This window comes from Elephantulus edwardii, unplaced genomic scaffold, assembly GCF_000299155.1.
Source record: "Elephantulus edwardii isolate Elephantulus edwardi_28Jun2011 unplaced genomic scaffold, EleEdw1.0 scaffold00068, whole genome shotgun sequence".
In the NCBI taxonomy this organism is placed as follows: Eukaryota; Metazoa; Chordata; class Mammalia; order Macroscelidea; family Macroscelididae; genus Elephantulus; species Elephantulus edwardii.
Window position 1 is genome coordinate 3664753 of NW_006399818.1, and position 11793 is coordinate 3676545.

Here is an 11793-nt window from a genome sequence, read left to right on the forward strand (position 1 = left end):
TTCTGTCTTTGTAATGAACGTTTGCACTCTTCCTGGATGATACCCTTGATATCCTCCCACAACTCATCTGGTCTTCGCTCATTCGTGTTCAAGGCCTCAAACCTGTTCTTGAGATGGTTCTGAAATTCAGGTGGGATAGACTCAAAGTTATATTTTGGTTCTCGTGGATTCTATTTAATTTTCCTCAGCTTCAGAAAAAGAATTGATGCCTTTGAATTGTGGTGCTGGAGAAGATTATGAAACATATCAGGTACTGCCAAGAGAGATGAAATCAGGTTGTTCCATGGATGCAAGGATTTTGAGACTATATCTCACATACTTTCAGCATGTTGCTATGAAGGGACCAGTCTTTGAAGAAGGGCATCATCCTTGAAAGGGTGGAGAGGGAGTGCAGGAGAGGAAGACCCTGGATGAGATTTGTTGACACAATAACTGGGGTAATGATAGTGAGTGCATCAGAGACAGTGAGATTGGCTCAGGATAAAGCAGAGGTCAGAGCTATTGTTCATCATGTCGTAATGAGTTGTAGTCCACGTGATGACACATAACAAAAACACCATAGCGACCCTATGAACAATAGATCTGAACTCTGTCCTATCGTCGGCCATCCTTGTTACACTATTCACATTTAAGTCCATTGCTGCAGACATTGCATCAGTCTATTTCCTTGAGGGTCTTCCTCTCTTGTACTGACCCTCCACCATTCCAAGCATGATGTCCTTATCCAGGGGCTTCTCCTAACAGCAAGACTAGAGTACGTGAGACAAAGCTTCTACATCTTTGCATCCAAAGAACAGTTTCTCCAAGACATATGTTTGTTCTTTTGGCAGTCCATGAAATATTCAGTGCTCTCCTCCGACACAACTCAAATACATCATTTCTCCTGTCATCCTTATATATCACCCACCTCTCAGATGCATAACAGGTAATCGGAAGGACTGACTTGGATCAGGTGCACCTTGATCTTCCAACTGATATCACTGCTCTTTAGGACTTTGGAGAGAACCCTGACTGCAGACTTTTCCAATGCTATACCTATCCCAATTCCCTAACTGCTAGTACCAAGGGTGTTGGCTATGCATCAAAGCAAGATTAAATCACTGGCAATTTCAATCTTTTCTCCATCTATCATGATGTTGCCGATTGGCCTGGTAGTAATGGATTTTGTTTTCTTGATGTTAATATGCCATCCATATTGAAGGCTATACAGTTCTTGATCCGTTGTAGCAAATGCTTCAAGTTTTCCTTACTTTCAGCAATCAGGATTACATCAACTATATAATGCAGATTGTTGATGAATCTTCCTCCAATCCGGATGCCCCACTGTTCTTTGTAGAGTCTTTAGCAAGTCTCAGATGACTTGCTCAGCATATAGAGTAGCAACCACGATCGATGCACACCCTTCTCAGTTTTAAACTCTGCAGTGTTCTCTTTCTCTGATAGAATAGCTTCTTGGTCTAGGTATAGATTAAGTATAATCAAAATTAAGTCTTCTGCAATTTTCACTCTTTTCCATGTTAGTCATAGTTTGTTGTGATCCACACGGTCAAATGCCTTTGCATGGTCAATAAAGCACAAATAGACATTCTTCTGATAGACTCTGCTTTCAGTCAAAAATCCATCTGACATCAGTAATAATATTCCTGGTGCACAGCCTCTTCTAAACCCAGCTTGAATGTCTGGCAATTTTCTGTCAATGGTTTCTAACTGGTTTTGGATGATCTTCAACAGTATTTTGCCATGTGGTATTAATGATATTGCTTGATAATTTTTACATTCTGTTGGATCACCTTTCTTAGGAATGGTAACAAGTATGGATGCCTTCCAGTACTTGACCAGACAGCTGTCTTGCAAATTTCCTGGCACAAACTGGTGAGCACTTTGAGGGCTGCGTCTGTTATTTGGACCATGTCAATCGGTATTCCATTGACTCCTGGACCCTTATTTTTTGCCAGTGCCTTCAATGCAGCTTGAACTTCTTTCCTCATTACTCTTGGCTCTTTATCACATGCTACTTTCTGAAATATTTCAGTGTCAAACAATTCTATTTTGTGCAACAATTTCAAGTATTATTCCACCTTTACTTAAAATGTTTTTTAGATCATTTAAGTTTTTTCCCCGCAATGTATCTCTTAGTATTGCAACTCAAGGTTTGAATTTCTTTTTCAGTTCTTTCAGTTTGAGACATTATGAACAGTTGTTTGATTTTTATTCTTCAACTCCAGCTGTTTGCACATCCCATTGTAATACTTTGCTTTGTCTTCTTGAGCTGCCCTTTGAAATCTTCTGCTCATCTCTTTTACTTTGCCATCGTTTCCCTTTGTTTTGGCTCCTTGGTGTTCTTGTGTGATTTTCAGACTCTTCTGAAATTCATTTTGGTCTTTTTTTTCTCCTTTGTCTTTGTAATGACCTGTTGCTCACTTCATGAATGATATCTTTAATGTCATATCACAATTCATCTAGTTTTAAATCATTGATGTGTAATGCCTCAAACTTGTTCTTTGAAATGGTTTTAAAATTCAGGTGGGATTGACTCAAGTTCATATTTTGGTTCTTGTAGACTTGCTCTGATTTTTTTTTTCACTTTTAATTTGAACTTTCACATGAGTAATTGACAGACAGATTGTTGCATAGTCAGCACATGGCTTGTGGATATTCAGCTTCTCCAGTTTTCTTTCCACAGGTGTAATTAATCTGATTCTTGTACAATCCATGTGAAGTCCATGTGCAGAGAAGCTGTTTTTGTCTCTTTAAAAAAGGTGGTTTTAGAAATAAATAATTAAATGTAAAAAATTCAGTCATTTAAACTCCAGCATCATTTCTCTAAGTCCTTAATTCCCAACTACCAATCCATCTACTTTGTTTTCAACTTTTGCGTTCCAGTCGTCAAGTTATTATTAATGTGTCTTGACCACAGTCAATTTCAGACTTAAAAAGGTGGTGGAATTCCTCAGTTTTCTTTATAACTTTAACTGTTGATGTGTCTATTTGAATAACAGGTGTGTCAGCAGATCTTCCTTGTTTGTATATGGATAATCCTGTCACTCACAGCATTGTACTTCAGAATAGATCTTACACTGGTCTTTTTGACTATGAATACAACACCATTTTTCCTCAGTTTTTTTATGCCCAGAAGGGTATATCATATGATTGTCTGATTCAAAGTGGCCAATGTTAGTCCATCTCATCTCGCTAATGCCTCGAATGTCAGTCTTAGTGCGCTTGCAGTATCAGAATGCCCAGGATGCCCTTCCAGGCCCACTTTCCTTCTCAGTCACTCCATTTCCTGGCATGATTTTGTGGACTTGCTCCTATGGTAACTTGTTCTTGTTAGTTGCTGTCAAGCTGGCTACCTCTCATGTGTGCAGGGTAAAACTACACTCCATTGGGTGAGGCAAAAAATCTCCTTTTGGGAGCAGAGTCCTGGACATTTCTTCCAAGACACCTTTGTGTAGATCTAAACTACCCACCTTTCAGTTAGTAGTGGAACACGTACTGTTTATACCACTCAGGGATTCTTTATGACTTAAATTACCACATAAACATTAATTACTCTTGCTTTAGTTAACACTTGGGTTTCAACAAATAGAAGTTCAACATAAAGTGACCTCAGTTTGAAATTCAGAATATATACTATCAAGTTCATGCTAAATGGAGAAAAAAAATTAAAGTTGTCAAATATTTCATTTTATTTGGATACACAATCAGTGCCCATGGAAGCAGCAGTGGTTTGTTTGTGTGTTGTTGGTGCTTTTTGGTTTTGTTTTTTTTGTAAATCAAACAACACTTTAAATTGGTTAAATCTTCTGAAAAATACCTCTTTAGAGTGACAAAGCAAAGAAAGATGAGACTTTGAGAACTAAGGGGCAGTTTATCCAAGTCATGACACGTTCACATGCATGTAACAACTAGACAGGAAATTGCAGAAAATAATGGATGCCTTTGAATTGAGGTTTTGGTGAAAAATACTAAGTATACCTGAAGAAAGAACAAATTTGCCTTGGAGGAAGTAATAACTAGAATACTCCTTAAAAGTGAGGATGGTGAAGGTCTGCTTTAGATATGCTTATTAGGAGTGACTGGTTTCTGGAGCTAGGCATCATGTGTGGTTGAAAATCAGTGGAAAAGAGCAGTCTTCTGAGTGGGATGGATTTACAGTGTCTGCAACAATAAGCTCAGGCATGTCAGTGAATGTATGAATGGCTCAAGGCGAGGCAAGGCTTCATTCATTGTATTTAGAGTCACTGTGAAATCAGCTTGCAACCACCTGAGAACATAACAATAGCTCTGATTTACCCACTAGTTTACATTACAAGGCTTGACTTGCATGAGACTACTGCAACCCTGTACTCAAATATATACTGCAACCCTGTACTCAAATATAACATCTGAGGCCCTTCTCCTTTCTTTGTTTCTGGGGCTGATGGGTTTGAGTTTGTTTCCCATCACCTGGGAAGGATTCTCATTTGTCTGCCTAAAGACAGTAACCATAGAATCTCTATGACTAAAGTGATGACTGTTCTGATGGGCCCAGCCTGGGTCACATGATCACTAGGAGGGAAGGGCTCTCGCCATTCCTTCTCTCATCTGAGCATATCCTCTAAGGGAACACTAGTCCTGTTGCTCTAACAAAGGGAAGAAAATATTGAGTAAGTCAAAGGCTTCAATGTTCAAAACAACTCCAAAGTCTAAAATTTCAGCCTAGATCTCTTTCCTAGACTTTAAACTTTTCCTGAAGTGTCTCAAGCACCTCAGATTCAACTGAATTCATCTATTCTTCCAAACCTGCATTTTCTGCTGCAGCTACTACCTCAGGAAATATTCTCTCATGCATGCAGTTGTTCAAGATAAAGATCTCTGATACTACCTACCCATCCTTCCATATCCAAAACCAATTTTTTTCCATCATGCAACATAATATCTCTAATTGTTCAACTTCTTTATATCCTGATCACACTGCTTTGGCTCAGATCACTATAATGTCTGCTCTTGATGGATTAAAACAACCTTCTAATAGGAGTTTTAATAGGGCTTCCTGTCTTAAGCTTGGCAACCCCACTGTCCAATCCATTCTCCACACTGCAGGCAGAAGGGGCTTTAAGAAAGTTGAGCATGACATCCCCTTGCTTAATAAAAATGAATGCCTTCCTTTCCCTTCAAGATTAAATTGGAATTCTTTAACAAGGTTTATAAACCTCTTCATTATATTGGGCTTCCTTAACTTTAGCAGCTTTATTTCTTGTCATTCCACTCACGCTAAATCCCTACTGTACTGAAACTCATTTCTGTTCCTGAAATACAGAAAGTTCTATCTTGCCTCTGTGTCTTCATAATTTCTCTTTCCTCTCTCTAGAATATAACCTCATTCCTCTTTCTTCCTTACTCCTTTTCTTTTTCTTTTTTTCCTTTTTTTTTTTTAAGTCTCAACTTTCTCAAAATAACTTTCTGTGACTCTCTTTTGGACAGTTTCAGAAACTGTGACTTGGATAGCACTTTATCTATTTGGCAGATACCATCGATTGGATAACACAATACCCATTACCAAGTCCTTCTCCTTGTGCACTTCCACTACACTGTCATATTATTGTTTTTGCTTGAGTCTATTATTGCGAACACTGTGTCACAAGAACAATATACCTTCCCTCAACATCTCTTGAAGTAAGCAGTGGTGTCTAACAGAGTTAGGGCCAATGAGATGGAAATGAGCATCTATAAGGGATTCTGGGAGAACTTTTTGCTTTCCTCGTAAAGAGAAATGGCATCTGTGACCCTTTCTTCTCCCTATGAATGTCGACATGATGTCTGAAGTTGTAACTGTCTTGTGATCATGAAGGGAAGGTCTAGAAAAATCACAGAAATATCAGCCCTGTCATTTTAGGGTCATTTTATAACCACCAGAAACTGCCAACTCCTGAAGTCTTAGTATATGGTGTGTTAGACAGAAAGAGAGCTGAGAGAGAGAGAGAGAGAGAAAACTGGTCCCAGGTGATGAACAGGACTTTATTAAGTAGGCCTGAGAGGGATGCCAGGTGACTACACTCAGAGAATATCAGTATCATGTGCAGACTGTTAAGGAGATTTAGAGGGGTTAGTTTGCTCAGGGATTGGAGCAGGAGTGCTGTCAAAATGTGATCAGATCCAGGGCCTTATCAGGATCTGGTAATCTAGTTGCCTTATCAGAACACTCTCAAGCCTTATCAAGACATTATCAGACTTCCTCCAGGAATGGTCAGGCCTGAGAGTCAGGCATGAGGGAAGTGCAACATTCTTCCTCCATTCCAGACGTTAAAGGATATAGGGAGCAGGGCTGGAGTTGTCTCTAGCTGCTTCTTACTGGACAAGGGCTATGCTGGGGGAGTTGGGGTTGGTTTTCCTGTAAGATCTGAAGGAGGAGCACTGTTTTCATGTGTTCCTGGGAGGTTGCTGAGAAGATGGCTGTGGAGCGTTCTACTAAAGATTTCTTTTTTAATTTTTATTTTATTTTTTTTTCTACTAAAGATTTCTGAAAGAGATTTAGAGAACAGGGAGCAAGAATTAAAAGGAGGAGGACAAGTAGAAAGGGAGCTAGGATGGGGCATCGCCAGGGAGGAATTTCTAGTTGCCAGTCAGTTCCTGATTCTCCATGTAGGGCATTCGCTTTGTTTATTTTTTTTATTTCTTCTTTAAATACTCCTGATTTATGGGTATAAAAACCAACAGTCTTCTCTGAGGAACAGGCAGAGACCGCCTTTTATCATGGTTAAGATTAAGTCTCCCTCTGTTTTATAATACAACTGCCGCTAGGGAGTCAATCTGTTCTTGACTGCAATAAGCTGAGCTGCAATATCATCCAGTGACTCTTGGAGAGTTTTGGAGAGATGCTGGGATTCTTTTAGACAGATTCCTAGGCCTGCGGTGCTGATGGCCACCCCTGTTATTAATCCCAGGCTGGACACTAAAGGGAGGAGTCCTGTGATGGTCCGTTTGTGTTTCAGCTGCTGGGTTAGAGGGATAGGTATTAGTTCAGAGTTGGTTGTAAATGAAACAGGAGAAATAGGTGGGCTAGAGTGCATGTGTCCTTCCAGTTGGTCAGCAGGCAGGTGTCGATGCTGTTTCCACAGGCCACAACGAGGCTACTCCCTGCTTTCAGGCATGTTGACTCCACAGAGAAGCCTAACCTGATGTTCATTAACTTCACATTCGTGTGGCCTGGAAGAGGTCACTAAGTGTATTAGGGTGAGGAGTTGAAGAGAGATGCTCTTGGTGGAAGATACTGAATTCTGTAGTCAAGTTCTTTTAGGTGGGTAGGGTAGAAAGAGATGGATAGATGGGCAGTTTATAACAATGCAGTGTTAGTTTTAATGTTGCAGGAAATTTATATTAAGTAATGGAAGAAAAAGGTTTGGCTTCTTCCTAAGTAAAAGATTGAGTTGTTGTTCTTGATTGCCTTTGAGTCAAACATGACTCATAGCAACCCTATGAACAAAAGGACTAAAGCCCCTCTACAACTATTGACATTTACCAAAGTTTGTAGAGTTTATGGAGGCAAGTTATTTAGGAAGTGGATGCCACTCTTGCTTCCAAACCTGGGTTAAGCTTGGTGACGTTGTTGTTGTTGTGATGTGCTGTCGAGTTGCTTGCGACTCATAGTGACCCTATGTACAACAGCCCTAGACTCTGCTCTGTCCTGTGCCAATCGCACTGTCTCTGACACTCCCATTCCGATTATCCCAGTCACTGAATCAACCCACCTCATAGAGGGCCTTCCCCTCCTGCGCTGTCCCTCCACCCTCCCAAGCATGATGTCCTTCTCCAAGGACCGGTCTCTCCTCAAAACATGTCCAAAGTATGTTAGATGGAGCCTCAGAATCCTTGCCTCCAAGGAGCCACCCGATTTAACCCTTTCCAGGATGAATCTGTTTGTTTTCCTAGCAGTCCGTGGTACTCTCAATACTCTTCTCCAGCACCACAGCTCAAAGGCATCAATTCTCCTTCTATCCTCCTTGGTCATTGTCCAACTCTCTGATTCATAACAAGTGATTGTGAAGACCATGGCCTGTATCAGACGCACGTTAGTCTCCAAAGAGATACCATTGCTCTTCAGCACTTTGGAGAGGTCCCTAACAGCAGACTTTCCGATGGCAATGCGCCTTTTAATTTCCTGGCTACTGATGCCAAGAGTGTTGACTGTGGAGCCAAGCAAACTAAATCTGTGAACAGTCTCAATCTCTTCACCATCCTGATGCTGCCACTTGGTCCAGTGATGAGAATCTTTGTCTTCTTGACATTGAGCCTCAATCCATATTGGAGGCTGCAGTCCTTGACCCTCTGCAGCAGGTGCTTCAGGTCCTCCTCAGTTTCAGCTTTGGTAACATTAGGCTGGATTTAAAAGAGTTTAGCAGATAGTGTAGGTTAGGGTGATGGAAGCGTTTCCCAGGTCCTGCTTCCTGGTACTTGTGGAGTATGAGTTGGTTAGAGAGGTGAGGGACTTGGAACAACTTTGCAGGAAGAGTATTACTTTAGGGGTTGTTTGTTTGTTTGTTTCAAAGCCACCTGGCCAGTAATAGGTCAGGGGTGGTTTGTATGAGTCCTAGGGAAATAGGCCTGATGATGGTGACCTGAAGATTGGCTGAAGTTCTCTTTTTTACCCTCGACTTCTTTTGCTAGGAATCATATCTGAAGAAGCTCTGAGAGTTAAATCTCTACACACTGGAATTGGGTTGTCTGGGGCCACTATTCCTAGTGTGTATTTTGAGTGAATTTGGATCTGGTATAAACATGTCCTGGTTACTACAGGTTTGTGTAACTGTCTGAAACGTCTGTAACCACTAATGCTCTACAAATGCACAAAGTGACTATTTTCCCCATTGGCTAGTTTGTTGTGTCACAAATCAAGATTTTTTTTTCTTTTTTAAGGTCTTTCTTTACCTTAAGAATTTGAATTAAGTCTTTAGTCTATAGTTTAACAGCATTTGTTGCACCTTCTTTAAGTTTATGACATGCTTTAAAAGATACTTGCTTCTATATGAGTTTGAAGAACAGGTATAGATAAAGATTTGCCATCCATGATGTTATATGCTAACAATTTGACTTGTTTGTTGAGGAATTGTTCTGACATACAACAGAGTAATCAAAGAGAACAGCACAGCAAACATCAAATACTGGCGAGGTTATGGAGAAACTGGAACCCTTATTCACTGTTGGTGAGAGTGTAAAATGGTGCAATAGGTTAATTTCACTGGCCTCAGTTTGCTGGCACAACTTAGCTAGGTTAGGGGTTGGTTGGGTTTTTTTTTTAATAATTTGATTAATTTTCTTAACTAAAAACTGTAGAAAGAACATTTTACTATTTCTGTTTTTTAAACAAGAGTCACTTTCTTTTATACTTTCACTGCTTACACAACCATCTTGACTTTTTTTCATTTTTATTAATTTTAATAAACATTTACAGAGATTTTGGATTTTCATTCATTTCATTGCTGCACTTTTCTCCCTGACTACCCCTCGCCACCAGTTCGCTCCTCTCTTTGAAAAAAAAAAAAGGAAAGAAAAAAAATCCCTTCATTGGTATACAATTCCCCACCCCCCTCCACGCTACAAGTACACTTCACTATGCAACCTTAATTCTGGACTCCTGTGTTAACCATAATTCTCAATCATATATCACCTCTAATCTGTTCTTTCCCTCATCTGTTTCAATACAGTATACATAATTTATCCAGTTTTTTCTCAGTCTTACCCCAACCCTGATGTCGGTCCCATTATACAACAGTGGCGCCATGCAGTATTTGTCCCTGTGTGACTGAGATAATTCACTCAGCATAATGTCCTCCAGGGTCACCCATTTTCAATAATATTGCATGAGTTCCTTGTTTTTCAATGCGGCATAGTATTCTTAGCTATTGAATTCTGAAGTCAGACCAACTACTTTAAAACAAAACTACTCTCTTTTCTTCCTAAAAGTACTTAGTACCACTCGTATCATCTTTATACTTAACTAGAAATATTGACTGGTTCTCGGAGTCTCTGGGTCAGTTCACTCTAAGCAGATAAATGCTGAGAGTCAGAATGGAGAGGTATAGTGAAGAATGTATCCTTCAGGCCTAAATACTTAGGAATAGTTAGACTCTGGGGGTACTTTGGATATTAGAGTGTAGGGATTGGGTACCACTGGATGCAGCAGAAGTATAATTGTATTAGTAACTTTTAAGTATTGGGCTAATTTTTATTTTTCATTTGGCTTCTGCACCGCCATGATGGGAGTATTATAAGGAAAAGATTTTTAAAAAATTAAAAAATCATTCTTCAGAACAACTATGAGATATCATCTCACCTCAGTAAGAATAGCAAAACGTAACAGAACAGCAAACATCAAATACTGGCAAGGTTGTGGAGAAACTGGAACCCTTATTCACTGTTGGTGGGAGTGTAAAATAGTGTAAACGCTATGGAAGGCTGTATGGCGCTTTCTCAAAAAGTTTTAAATAGAAATACCATTTGACCCAGCAATTCCACTACAGGGAATTTACCCTAAAGAAACCATAACCTCCATCCAAGCAGATATATGCACACCCATGTTTATTGCAGCTTTGTTCGCAATAGCAAAGAGCTGGAAACAACCCAAGTGCCCATCACCAAATGAATGGATAGAGAAGCTGTTGTATATTCACACAATGTAATGCTATGCCGCATTGAAAAATAAGGAACTCATGAAATATTATGCAAAATGGATGACACTGGAGGACATTATTCTGAGTGAAATATCTCAGTCACAAAAGGACAAATATTGCATAGGGCCACTGCTGTAAAACGGGACTGACATCGGGATTGAGGGAAGACAGAGAAGGAAGGGAGGAATGAGGTATACTGCATTGACACAGATGAGGGAGAGAACTGTATAAAAGGGATATATAATTGGGTATTATTGTCTTGACAGGAGTCCAGAATGAAGACTGCACAGTGGAGTGGACTTGGGAGTAGGGATTGCATAACAATGAAAAAGTTTTACTTTTCAAGGAGAAGAGTGAATTGTCTGGGGAGAGGGTGGGCAGGGACAAAAGTGCAACAAAAAATTATTGGAAATGCTAAGTCTCTGTAAGCTTTCATTAAAATTAATAAAAAGAATCATAGCTGTTGTTATGTGCCATCAAGTCATTTGCGACTCATAGCGACCCTATGTTCAAGAGCTCTAAACACTATTCTATCCTGTACCAACCTAGCCATCTCAAACACACTTATTCCCACCACTCCAGTCACAGAATCGATCCATCTCATTGAAGGTCTTCCTCTCCTTTGCTGCCCCTCCACTCTGCCAAATATGATGTCCCTCTCCAATGACCAGTCCCTCTTGCAACATGCCCAAAGTATGTCATACGAAGCTTCAGAATTCTTGACTCCAAGGAGCATTCCGGCTTCACATTCTCTAGGACAAACCTGTTTGTTCACCTAGCAGTCCATGGTATACTCAATACTCCTCTCCAGCACCAGAGCTCAAAGGCATCAATTCTCTTTCTTTCAACCCTTTTCATTGTCCAACTCTCTGATGCATAGCACATGATTGCAAAGACTATAGCCTAGATCAGGTGCACCTTAGTCTCCAGCCTGACATCGTTGGTCCTCAGTACTCTTGAGAGGTCCCTCACAGCTGACTTTCCCAATACAATTCATCTCTTGATTTCCTGGCTGCTGTTATCAAAGGTGCTGACTGTGGAGCCACGCAAACTAAAACCGTTAACTATCTCAGTCTCTTCACCATCCATACTGATGCTGCCAATTGGCCCAGTGGTGAGAATCTTTGTTTTCTTGATGTTGAGC